Below are 13580 nucleotides of genomic sequence, written 5' to 3' on the forward strand. Positions count from 1 at the left end.
AGAGAAGCAGCTCCAAGCCCTGGGTCAGGAAGATCTCCAGGAGGAGGAAACGGCAACTCACTCCATTATTCCTGCCTGGGAAACCCCACGGAGAGAGGAGCTTGGTGGGCTACAGTTCATGGGGTCACCAAAAGTTGGACATGACTTATCAAGTGAATAACAATAAATACAAAATCGCTTGTAAAAAAAATGAAGGGAAAAATCTCTATTTTGAGGTAGATATAATGGGGTTTTTTTGTGAAGATGAGGGCAAATGCCATGGGAGTACGGATAGAAAATTGAATATACCATCAGAGAGTGCATCACTGCATCCAGGGAACTTTCTATTGGGCTTCCTAATCTTCTTTCTAACAAGACTAAGTCTAAATACATTCTGCTTTTCATCAAGTTTTTGAGACCAGATTTTGATCCATTGTTTAAACTTTGACAAGCACATCTAACACTTCTGACTGTGTCAAAATTGTTTTTTCCCCACTTAGAAGTTATGAATTAATCATTGTCCAAGATAAGAAAGCCAGGCACTAGTTAGAGAGGTAAGGGTAGATTTTGTTCAGCAATACTACTGCAATAGGGAAAAGAGCCCAGACTGAACTGAACTCAACTTTGACTTGTTTAGAGATGACTGGGCATTTAAAAAAGAGAAATGAGGCAGTAAGGGGATGACTAAGGTGGAAGCTAAGCAGAATCAGGGAAGTAGAAATTTACACAAAGGCAGAGAGTAGTGGTTAGTCCTTGGGCTTCCCAAGTGGCACAGTGCTAAAGAATCTGCTTGCAATGCGGGAGACGCAGGTTCGATCCCTGCGTTGGGAAGATCCCCTAGAGGAGGAAATGGCAACCCACTCCAGTATGCTTACCTGGAAAATCCCATGGACTATAGGCTGCCAGGCTTCTTTGTCCATGGGATCACTAAGAGTGGGACACAACTGAACAACTAACAGTTTCACTTTCAGGGGTTAGTTAATGTGACAAGGCCATGTAGGTTTGCTAATTGGTGCTTCTCCAGGGGAGAAACAAACTTCTTATATCTCAGTGTCAGGAGGCAACGATGACAAAGCAAGATACCAAAGTTAAGGCTATTATACTCCCAAAGGAGGGGCTTCCCTGGTAGCTTAGCTGGTAAAGAATCCAGCTGCAATGCAGGAGACCCCCCATTCGATTCCTGGGATGGGAAGATCCCCTGGAAATCTTCAGTATTCTTGGGCTTCCCTGATGGCTCAGATGGTAAAGAATCTGCCTGCAATAAGGGAGACCTGGGTTCGATCCCTGAGTTGGGAAGATTGCCCGGAGGAGGACACGGCAACCTACTCCAGTATTCTTGCCTGGAGAATCCCCATGGATAGAGGAGCCTGGCAGGCTATATAGTCCATGGGGTCACAAAGACTCGGACACGAGTGAGCAGCTAAGCACAGCACAGCACTCCAAAGGAACTGGGAGTAAAAGGGGGAGTTATCTCCTAGAAAGCTTGCATTTCAGAGGGCCAGCTCTCAGGTCCTAGAGAAAACTGTTTGGGTGGTAGACTTATAACTCAAATGGTAGAGAAAAGATGTAAAATTGCATGAACCATTCTAACACGTGCTAAGCGCTCTAAGAGGGGTTTAAGAGTCTGTCTGCTTATCACATTGTGGCTATATCAAATGCTAAATTCTTCTTGCCGCTTTGGGCTTTCTCAAGCAGGTATTTTAAATGGGGCTGAGTCATCCTAAGAATGATTTTGAGCTATTTGAAACTATGTTCAAGTCTCTCAAAGGTGTTTGTGTGTGTGTGTGTGTTAGGGGTGGGGGTAAAACTATTTGTGTTGAGAATCTACAGTTTTTATAGGTCAAAGTTGAAGCCAAGTTGAGAAGAGGGCTCAGAGGAGCCTGACTACAGAATGATCAAGGAGAGTCTGTCATTTTATCCAATATAGGTAAAGTCAATTAAACCCAAGATGCGTTGACAGAGAGCCTAATTTTAGTACAGTCATAGGCTTTCAGAGTTGGATTGAGGACTCAGAAACCACTGAAACAATCTCTAACTTCCTCTATAATATTCCTAACGAGCTAGCATCAACCACAATTTCCCGCTGATGGAAAATTCACCTCATGATGAATCATGAACACTGCTGTACTGGCATGATTGTTAGCAGCACTGCTTACCTTGAGTCCAAACCTACATTCATGGTGCTTTCAACCATCAGAGATTTTTATGACAAAACAGAAGGGGCTTACTCTCCCAATTATCAGCAGAAGATAAATAACCTGTCTTCTACTCATTCATCGTCATTGTTCAGTCCTGTACAACTCTTTGTGACCCCATGGACTGCAGTATGACAGGCTTCCCTGTCCTTCACCATCTTCCGGAGTTTGCTTAAATTCACAGCCATCAGGTCAGTGATGCCATCCAACCATCTCATCCTCTGTCATCCCCTTCTCCTCCTGCCTTCAATCTTTCCCAGCATTAGGGTCTTTTCCAATGAGTCAGCTTTTCGCATTAGGTGGCCAAAGTACTGGAGCTTCAGCATCAGTCCCTCCAATGAATATTCATTACCTACTTAATTTTCTACTCATTATATACTTAATTTTCTTTTTCTGGGGGAATGGGTGTGGCTCCAGTTACTTTATTTCTCACATTCTGTTTCCATTGTTTCTTTGTAGGTATTACCTTAATTAACACAGCCTTTAGATAATGGGCAAATTTTTAATTATGTATGAACACTTACATGAACACATGGGGTAGCAGCTAAGGAGAAGCAGGCAGTGGTTCTTTTTCACCTCTATTAGGTAGTGAAAGGAGCCCTAGTCACTCAGACAACAGAGTGACTTCAACTTAAAGGTGAGTTTGAGTCATATCGGGAAAAAAGTGGAGATTGTGTTAAATGTTTCACAGTTTTCTATTCTTATTAAAGTTAAATTCAATCTAAAATTATTGAACTCTTATAAGTTCCAGTGAGACAAGTTTTATTTATTTTATTTATTTGGCCACACCTCACAGCTTGTAGAATCTTAGTTCCCTGACTAGGGATTGATTCTGGACCCTTGGCAGTAACAGTGTGGAGTGCTAACCACTGAACCATCAGGGAATTTCTTGCTTTATTTAAATTAGTTGATGCAAAAGACTATTTCTGCCAAATACTGAGTGAATTCTGTGTTACTCTAGTGTAGCGTATTGTTAGTCACTCAGTTCTGTCCAACTCTTTGCGATCCCATGGACTGTAGCCCACCCAGCTCCTCTGTCCATAGGATTCTCCAGGCAAGAATACTGGAGTGGATAGACATTCCCTTTTCCAGTGTTACTATACCTTTTGACTAATAATGTGGACTCTTAGGACGATTCATTTATTTAGTAATTATTTAGTAACTAATTTTCACTCTGTGCAGTGCACTGCTAGGTGCTGATGACAGGCAAGTCAACGAGATAGGCAAGATCGGCTTCTTGTGGAACCTGCATTCTAGTGGTGAAAGATGAATAATACACAAATAAAGGAACAGATAGGGCTATGTTGTAATGAATGTTGTGATGAAAATAAATGAAACATGTTCATATAATAACAAGTGAGACATATCTTATGAGTTAAATAAACAGAGGCTAAATGAATATTTGCAACCAGAAACTCCTAGACCCAGATGCCAATTAAATCATAAAGAAAATTTGCCATAGAAAATAAGAAGAGAGAAAGAAGGAAAAAGACAATTAAAAAATAGATTATAGATTTCTTCAGTGCAGTCTCACATAGAATTCAGTATAAAACATTTAGCCTAATCACAGAAGACACAGGCTATAGCTTGTCAGATTACAAGTTGAAAGTTTTCAGGAAAGACTAGCCATTGTGTATGGAGCTGGAGACATGTGAACCACTCAAGAGGCTTATGTTCCTACGGCCATTGCACCTGCTGTTCCTTCTGCACTGTCTGATCCCCCGGCTCTCCTAGACTGGCTCCTTCCCATCATTCAGGTGTCTGTTCAATAGCTCCTCTGAGAAAATTTTTCTGATCACCAAGTCAAATCTGGCCCCCACATCCATGTTATTCTCTATCCCAGTACCATGATATATATATATATATTTTAAATACTTGTCAGAACCTGAAATCATCTCAATATTATGTTATTTTTTATTATTTCTTTTTCTACAAGAAAGTAAAGTCCAAGAAGTAAAGCCCTCATCTGTCTTATTTATGTCTATGACAGTAACACTGCCTGGGACAGAGAAAGGGAATGGTGAGGTTGATTATTACCTGTGTTTTACTACTATTAAGTAAAGTGATGTTGATATGTCAGGGTAGGGAGGACTTACAGGATTATATACTGCAAAAAGTATTAAAGAAGCTGATCTCTGTCATCTGGAGAAAAAAGGCCTTGACTAGGCACTTTAGCTGCCTTTGCATATTTGGAATGAGACAGTAGACACATTCTCCTGGGCTCCATTATAAAGTACCAGAATATATGAAAGCCAGATAGAGGTGCAGTTCTATTGAATATGGTAAAGAACTTCTGAGCAGTCCAAACAGACCAAAAATCCAGTGATATTCCTTGGTCCTTATATTGATCATTATGACTTTATGGGAAACTGGAGGAAATCCTTATTTCTTAATGTCCAGAAAAACACCAACATCTCACTAGATGTTATTAAGTATTCTATAACATAATAAGTAAACGGTGGCAAATTAATTTGGGGGGAAATTAAGTTAAAGTAAAAAAAAATCTGTATTGTTGAAAATTTAATAAAGCTTTTAATAAAATAAAGTGCATTATGAATCTCTCCATCTCTCCAAATGAAATAGTGTCTAGGGTTTCCCAAGTCTAAGTGACCAGAGAGTTCCTTTTTCAAGAAATACTAGTTAACATTTCATGGGATACCAGTGTCTTAAAGATCAAAGGTCTGTGGTTCTCTTTACAGAAGAAGGACATGAATTGGTGGGGCTGGGGGTACAGAGGGAAAAACATTATGGATTGGTTTGTGTCCTTTCCAAAATCCATGTGATAAAGTCCCAACCCCTAATGTAACTGTATTTGGAAAAGTGCTTTCAAAGAAGTAATTAAGGTATGACTGATATCATAAAGGTGTGGCCCTAGTTAATAGGACTTGTGCCTTTATTGGAAGAGTAAGAGTCACCACGGCTCATACACACGGAGTGAAGACCCTATGAAGACACAGTGCAATGGTGGCTGTCTACTAGCCAAAGAGAGAGGCCGCAGGAGCAACCAGCCAGGCTGGCTCATTGATCTTGAAGTTCTAGTCACCGAAACTGTGAGAAAATGAATTTCTGTTGTTTAAATCATCCAGCCTTTGGTATTTTGTTATGGCAGCCCTAGCAGACTAACATATTCTCTAATGTTGGCTAATTCTGGGGTTACAGGTATTCCCTTCAGCACTGAGCACAGTAGACATGATTTTACTAATAGCAGCCGGGAGGTGCATGTGTGTGTATATAATCTAGATCCAGATAGTGTCAGCTTACTTAGAAGCAACATGAACCAACAGGACAAAATAGTCCTTACTGTTAATTCACATCATCTTGTCCCATGATTGAAACTATTAAGCCTTGGTGATGCAATTAAACTGAATAGAACCAAAGTATAGAATTACTAGATGTGCTAACTTCCTGTTCCCATGAGAAGTAGGGTATAAGGTCCCATCAGACACAAGATCAAAATGCAAATTTTCAGATCTCTAGGTCACTGTGCCCAGTGCATGGAGGCATGATCACAATGGAAAAGGGAAGGGAAAGGAAAGGAAGGGAAAAAGAGTTGGAGCAGAATACCCAGTCAGTCAAGTGGTTAGGACTCCATGCTTCCAGTGTAGGGGGTGCAGGTTTGATCCCTGGTCAGGGAACTAGGATCCCACATGCCACAACAACAACAACAAAAGCGGAAGCATGAAGGGGCCACATAGGGAAGGGAAAAGAGGACAGACAAAAGGCTACAGTTAGTTCAGCCAAATCTAGGCCACTGATTGTAAACTGTCACAAGAAGGCCTTGAAAGTGATGGATGCCAGTAAGAAAGGCACTGGACGTTGAGGGTGAGCTGGTGAAGTAATTAGGAGAGAAAAACAGAATCAAGTAGTAGACTTCTGACTTCTTCCCAGCCACCCCCAATCCACAGCCTTATTTATCACTTGAACATATTAGGGTTCCTTGGAGGGTTTAACCTGAAAACTTGAAGCACCAGTCTAATCTCTCTAGCTGTGGCAGAAGCAGAAAGTACCAGTGGTGAAAGGACTGTCACAGCATTGCATCTTAGACAGATGAAGGTGGGGAACAGAGAAGGAGCCTTTGTCCCCTGGTTCTCAATCATCCCCTCTCCCACTGGGATCCTCTTCCTTTCCAGAAGATCCTCACACATGAAAATGCCATGCACCCTGACTTGGTACTCAGCCCCCTCTGCCTGCTCACTTGAGACATCAGCTATCCTTCCTGACTAGTCTGATTTGGCCAGTTTTACTCCTATTACTCCAATTTCCAATATGTCTTCAAGGCTACCTCTTAGATTTAAAGGCAATACACCAGTGATTTAAAACATGGACTCTTAACCTTGATCATAAACTAGCCACTTCTCTAAATCCCTGTTCCCTCAGCTAAGTAACAGGGCAAATAGCAACACCCATCTCATGAGATGGGTTTAAACTATTTCATGCACACAGCAGGTATAGCACAGTTCCAGCACAAGGAAGTGCTTAGAGTTTGGTGGATTCTCTTATTTTAAGGTTCCCTTCCTACAGCCAATCTTCCACACCTAATTACTGCCCAGCTGAGATACTGGCTTCCCTTTTTCCCTCTAGCTAACTGAACAAAACCATCCCAAAGAAAGAGAAATGCAAGAAGGCAAAATGGTTGTCTGAGGAGGCTTTACAAATAGCTAAGGAAAGAAGAAAAGCAAAAGGCAAGGGAGAAAGGGAAACATATATATACCCAACTGAATGCAGAATTCCCATGAATAGCAGGAAGAGGTAAGAAGACCTTCTTAAACGAACAATGCAAAGAAGTAGAGGAAAACAATAGAATGGGAAAGACTAGAAATCTCTTCAAGAAAACTAGAGGTACCAAGGGAACAGTTCATGGAAGAATGGGCATGGGAAAAAAAAAAAAAAAAGACAGAAATGGCAAGGACCTAATAGAAGTAAGAGATTAAGAAGAGGTGAAAAAAAAAACAATACACAAAAGAACTGTACAAAAGGTTCTAATGACCCAGATAACCATGATGGTGTGATCACTCACCTAGAGCCAGACATCCTGGAGTGTGATGTCAAGTGGGCCTTAATAAGCATTATTACTCTTATTCAGGTAGCGCTGCTCAGGCTCCTGGCTGCTCTAAATGGAGCGTGCCTGCGCTGCGCACGGTTCCAGCCCTTGGGTGTTCCACAAAAGCGCAGAACAAAAAGCTGCGCCTGCTCTTTGTGCCTTCCCCATCCGAGTGGTCCAGGCAGCCAGGGGCTTGACTGGCACACTCTCCCCAGGTGCGGCGCGCCCACTCCCTTCCGCGGTCCCAGTCTCAGTTTCCGCCGGCGCCAGTCGGGTGCGTGCGCCTTCTGCCCTCTGCATCCCCAGCCCCAGTCCCCGCCCGCGCCGGTCGGGTGCCTGCGCCTTGTGTGGTCGGGTGCCTGCGCCTTGTGTCTCGCCGTGACCCTCCCGGCGGATGTCGACCATCCAGAATCTCAGGAGGTCTTTGATTAGAAACTGGGGGCCTGTTTGCAGTGCGGCAGGGGATGCGGTCCTTGGGGCCGAGCCTGCCCCTTTCCCCTCCCTCCTGCCTCCTGCCTCCTGCGGGGCTGGGCCAGTCTGCAGCCTGCTAGCTCGTCTCTGGACTTGCTCGGTCCCTTTGTTCTGTGAACGGCCGGCAGTGTGTTCGGGCCGGTTAATTTTCTCTCTCTCTTTTGCTCTCCAACAGTTCAAGTTGGCAACTCACAAAAGCTCCCTCTGATTGTCCTCAGGGCACTCAGGCCCGGATCCTACCCCAAGCAATGCCGCCCGCTCCTCTCCGTTCCGTCCCCACTTGCTGGTGGCGGATGCAGGTGTCTGGGGTACTTTTCTGCTGGGAGTTGCTTTGTGTCAGGGCGGAAATGAGGCTCTGAGAGACCGGCAAACAGAAGCCAAATAAACGAAGGGAACCGCTTCAGAAGGGACCGGTGCAACAGAACAAAATCCCTGTAGAAAACACCGACTACACCGGAAGGGGCCTGTAGATATCAAGAAGTGTAAGCTGGAATGAGGAGCTATCTGAAACTGAGCCGAACCCACACTGACCTCAACAGCTCCAGAGAAATTCCTAGATATATTTTTACTTTTTTTTTTTAAAGTAAGAAAAAAACAAAAAAAATTTTTTTTCTCTTTTATTTTCCTTTAAAATTCCCTATTACTTCCCCATTACTCCTTAACTTTCATTTTCATAGATTTTTATGATTTTTTTAATTAGGGAAAAAAATTTTTTTCTTTCTTTTCTTCTTTTTTTTTCCTTTTTCTCTTCTATTTTCTATTTTTCTTTTTCTCTTATTTTTTTTAAAGTCCTCTAGTACTCCTCTACTACTCCTTAATTTTCATTTTCAATACACTATAACCTTACAAAAAAAAAGAGAGAAGCCCTATTTTTAAACCAAACTTCATATATATTTCTAAAATGTTTTTGTGTGTGTTTTGGTTTTTGTTTTGAATATAGTATTTTTAAGAGTCTAACCTCTACTCTAGATTTTTAATTTTTGTTTTTCAGTATATGATATAAACTGTGAACATTTAAGAATCCAATATTCAGTTCCCATTTTTATTCAGGAGTGTGTTGATTACTCTCTCCCAATCTTGACTCTCTGTTTTCTACCTCAGAACACCTCTATTTCCTCCTTTCCCCTTCTCTTCCCAATCCAATTCTGTGAATCTTGGTGGGTGTCTGGGCTATGGAGAACACTCTGGGAACAGACAACTGCATAGATCTGCCTCTTTCCTCTTGAGTCCCCCTTTTTCTCCTCCTGCTCATCTCTATCTCCCTCCTCCCTCTCCTCTTCTTCATGTAACTCTGTGAACCTCTCTGGGTGTCCCTAACAGGGGAGAATCTTTTCGCCATTAACCTAGAAGTTTTATTATCAGTGCTGTATAGTTGGAGAAGTCCTGAGACTACAGGAAGAATAAAACTGAAATCCAGAGGCAGGAGACTTAAGCCAAAACCTCAGAACACCAGAAAACTCCTGACTACATGGAACTTTAAGTAATAAGTGACCGTCCAAAAGCCTCCATACCTACACTAAAACCAACCACCACCCAAGAGCCAATAAGTTTTATAGCAAGACATACCACGCAAATTCTCCAGCAACGCAGGAACATAGCCCTGAAAGTCAACATACAAGCTGCCAAAGGTCACACCTAACACGTAGACCCATCTCAAAACTCATTACTGGGCACTCCATTGCTCTCCAAAGAGAAGAAATCAAGTTCCATGCACCAAAACACCATCGCAAGCTTCCCTAACCAGGAAACCTGGAAAAGCCAATCGTCTAACCCCACCCACTGGGTAAAACCTCCACAATAAAAAGGAACCACAGACCTCCAGAATACAGAAAGCCCACTCCAGACACAGCAATCTAAACAAGATGAAAAGGCAAAGAAATACCCAACAGATAAAGGAACATGAAAAATGCCCACCAAGTCAAACAAAAGAGGAGGAGATAGGGAATCTACCAGAAAAAGAATTTAGAATAATGATAATAAAGATGATCCAAAATCTTGAAAACAAAATGGAGTTACAGATAAATAGCCTGGAGACAAAGATTGAAAAGATGCAAGAAATGTTTAATAAAGACCTAGAAGAAATAAAAAAGAGTCAATTAAAAATGAATAATGCAATGAATAAGATCAAAAACACTCTGGAGGGAACCAACAGTAGAATAACAGAGACAGAAGATAGGATAAGTGAGGTAGAAGATAAAATGGTGGAAATAAATGAAGCAGAGATGAAAAAAGCAAAAAGGATCAAAAGAAATGAGGACAAACTCAGGGACCTCTGGGACACTGTGAAACGCCCCAACATTCGACTCATAGGAGTTCCAGAAGAAGAAGACAAAAAGAAAGGCCATGAGAAAATACTCGAGGAGATAATAGCTGAAAACTTCCCTAAAATGGGGAAGGAAATAGCCACCCAAGTCCAAGAAACCCAGAGAGTCCCAAACAGGATAAACCCAAGGCGAAACACCCCAAGACACATATTAATCAAATTAACAAAGATCAAACACAAAGAACAAATATTAAAAGCAGCAAGGGAGAAACAACAAATAACACACAAAGGGATTCCCATAAGGATAACAGCTGACCTATCAATAGAAACCCTCCAGGCCAGAAGGGAATGGCAGGACATACTGAAAATAATGAAAGGGAATAACCTACAACCTAGGTTACTGTACCCAGCAAGGATCTCATTCAGATATGAAGGAGAATTCAAAAGCTTTACAGATAAGCAAAAGCTGAGAGAATTCAGCACCACCAAACCAGCTCTTCAACAAATGCTAAAGGATCTTCTCTAGACAGGAAATGCAGAAAGGCTGTATAAACGTGAACCCAAAACAACAAAGTAAAAGGCAACGGGACCACACCTATCAATAATTACCCTAAATGTAAATGGGTTGAATGCCCCAACCAAAAGACAAAGATTGGCTGAATGGATACAAAAACAAGACCCCTATATATGCTGTCTACAAGATACCCACCTCAAAACAAGAGACACATACAGACTAAAAGTGAAGGGCTGGAAAAAAATATTTCATGCAAACGGAGACCAAAAGAAAGCAGGAGTCGCAATACTCATATCAGATAAAATAGACTTTCAAATAAAGGATGTGAAAAGAGACAAAGAAGGACACTACATAATGATCAAAGGATCAATCAAAGAAGAAGATATAACAATTATAAATATATATGCACCCAACATAGGAGCACCACAATATGTATGGCAAACGCTAACGAGTATGAAAGAGGAAATTAATAGTAACACAATAATAGTGGGAGACTTTATTACCCCATTCACAACTATGGATAGATCAACTAAACAGAAAATTAACAAGGAAACACAAACTTTAAAGGACACAATGGACCAGCTAGACCTAATTGATATCTATAGGATATTTCACCCCAAAACAATCAACTTCACCTTTTTCTCAAGTGCACATGGAACATTGTCCAGAATAGATCACATCCTGGGCCATAAATCTGGTCTTGGAAAAATCAAAAAAATTGAAATCATTCCAGTCATCTTTTCTGACCACAGTGCAGTAAGATTAGATCTCAATTACAGGAAAAAAATTATTAAAAATTCAAACATATGGAGGCTAAATAACACGCTTCTGAATAACCAACAAATCATAGAAGAAATCAAAAAAGAAATCAAAATATGTATAGAAATGAATGAAAATGAAAACACAACAACCCAAAACCTATGGGACACTGTAAAAGCAGTGCTAAGGGGAAGGTTCATAGCATTACAGGCTTACATCAAGAAACAAGAAAAAAGTAATATAAATAACCTAACTCTACACCTAAAGCAATTAGAGAAGGAAGAAATGAAGAAACCCAGGGTTAGCAGAAGGAAAGAAATCTTAAAAATTAGGGCAGAAATAAATGCAAAAGAAACTAAAGAGACCACAGCAAAAATCAACAAAGCTAAAAGCTGGTTTTTTGAAAAAATAAACAAAATTGACAAACCATTAGCAAGTCTCATTAAGAAACAAAGAGAGAAGAACCAAATTAACAAAATTAGAAATGAAAACGGAGAGATCACAACAGACAACACTGAAATACAAAGGATCATAAGAGACTACTACCAGCAGCTCTATGCCAATAAAATGGACAACTTGAATGAAATGGACAAATTCTTAGAAAAGTATAATTTTCCAAAACTGAACCAGGAAGAAATAGAAGGTCTTAACAGACCCATCACAAGCAAGGAAATCGAAACTGTAATCAAAAATCTTCCAGCAAACAAAAGCTTCACAGCTGAATTCTACCAAAAATTTAGAGAAGAGCTAACACCTATCTTACTCAAACTCTTCCAGAAAATTGCAGATGAAGGTAAGCTTCCAAACTCATTCTATGAGGCCACCATCACCCTAATTCCAAAACCAGACAAAGATGCCACAAAAAAAGAAAACTACAGGCCAATATCACTGATGAACATAGATGCAAAAATCCTTAACAAAATTCTAGCAAACAGAATCCAACAACATATTAAAAAAATCATACACCATGACCAAGTGGGCTTTATCCCAGGAATGCAAGTATTCTTTAATATCCACAAATCAATCAATGTAATACACCACATTAACAAATTGAAAGATAAAAACCATATGATTATCTCAATAGATGCAGAGAAAGCCTTTGACAAAATTCAACACTCATTTATGATTAAAACTCTCCAAAAAGCAGGAATAGAAGGAACATACCTCAACATAATAAAAGCTATATATAACAAACCCACAGCAAGCATCACCCTCAATGGTGAAAAATTGAAAGCATTTCCCCTGAAATCAGGAACAAGACAAGGATGCCCACTCTCACCACTACTACTCAACATAGTGTTGGAAGTTTTGGCCACAGCAATCAGAGCAGAAAAAGAAGTAAAAGGAATCCAGATAGGAAAAGAAGAAGTGAAACTCTCACTGTTTGCAGATGACATGATCCTCTACATAGAAAACCCTAAAGACTCTTCCAGAAAATTACTAGAGCTAATCAATGAATATAGTAAAGTTGCAGGATATAAAATTAACACACAGAAATCCCTTGCATTCCTATATACTAACAATGAAAAAACAGAAAGAGAAATGAAGGAAACAATACCATTCACCATTGCAACAAAAAGAATAAAATACTTAGGAGTATATCTACCTAAAGAAACAAAAGACCTATACATAGAAAACTATAAAACACTGATGAAAGAAACCAAAGAGGACACAAACAGATGGAGAAACATACCGTGTTCATGGATTGGAAGGATCAATATTGTCAAAATGGCTATTCTACCCAAAGCAATCTATAGATTCAATGCAATTCCTATCAAGCTACCAATGGTATTTTTCACAGAACTAGAACAAATAATTTCACAATTCGTATGGAAATACAAAAAACCTGGAATAGCCAAAGTAATCTTGAGAAAGAAGAATGGAACTGGAGGAATCAACCTGCCTGACTTCAGACTCTACTACAAAGCTACAGTCATCAAGACAGTATGGTACTGGCACAAAGACAGAAATATAGATCAATGGAACAGAATAGAAAGCCCAGAGATAAATCCACAAACCTATGGACACCTTATCTTTGACAAAGGAGGCAAGGATAAACAATGGAAAAAAGACAACCTCTTTAACAAGTGGTGCTGTGAAAACTGGTCAACCACTTGTAAAAGAATGAAACTAGATCACTTTCTAACAACAAACACAAAAATAAACTCAAAATGGATTAAAGATCTAAATATAAGACCAGAAACTATAAAACTCCTAGAGGAGAACATAGGCAAAACACTCTCCGACATAAACCACAGCAAGATCCTCTATGATCCACCTCCCAGAATATTGGAAATAAAAGCAAAACTAAACAAATGGGACCTAATGAAACTTAAAAGCTTTTGCACAACAAAGGAA

The 13580-nt window shown here is 40.3% G+C and overlaps 1 protein-coding gene across 1 annotated transcript in view; it reads right to left on the reverse strand.

The window, feature by feature from the left end:
• Positions 1-13580, reverse strand: part of LOC133061439 (sperm-associated acrosin inhibitor-like) — a 142638-nt gene that overhangs the window by 63322 nt on the left and 65736 nt on the right. The window lies entirely within an intron of this gene.

This window comes from Dama dama, chromosome 9, assembly GCF_033118175.1.
Source record: "Dama dama isolate Ldn47 chromosome 9, ASM3311817v1, whole genome shotgun sequence".
NCBI lineage: Eukaryota > Metazoa > Chordata > Mammalia > Artiodactyla > Cervidae > Dama > Dama dama.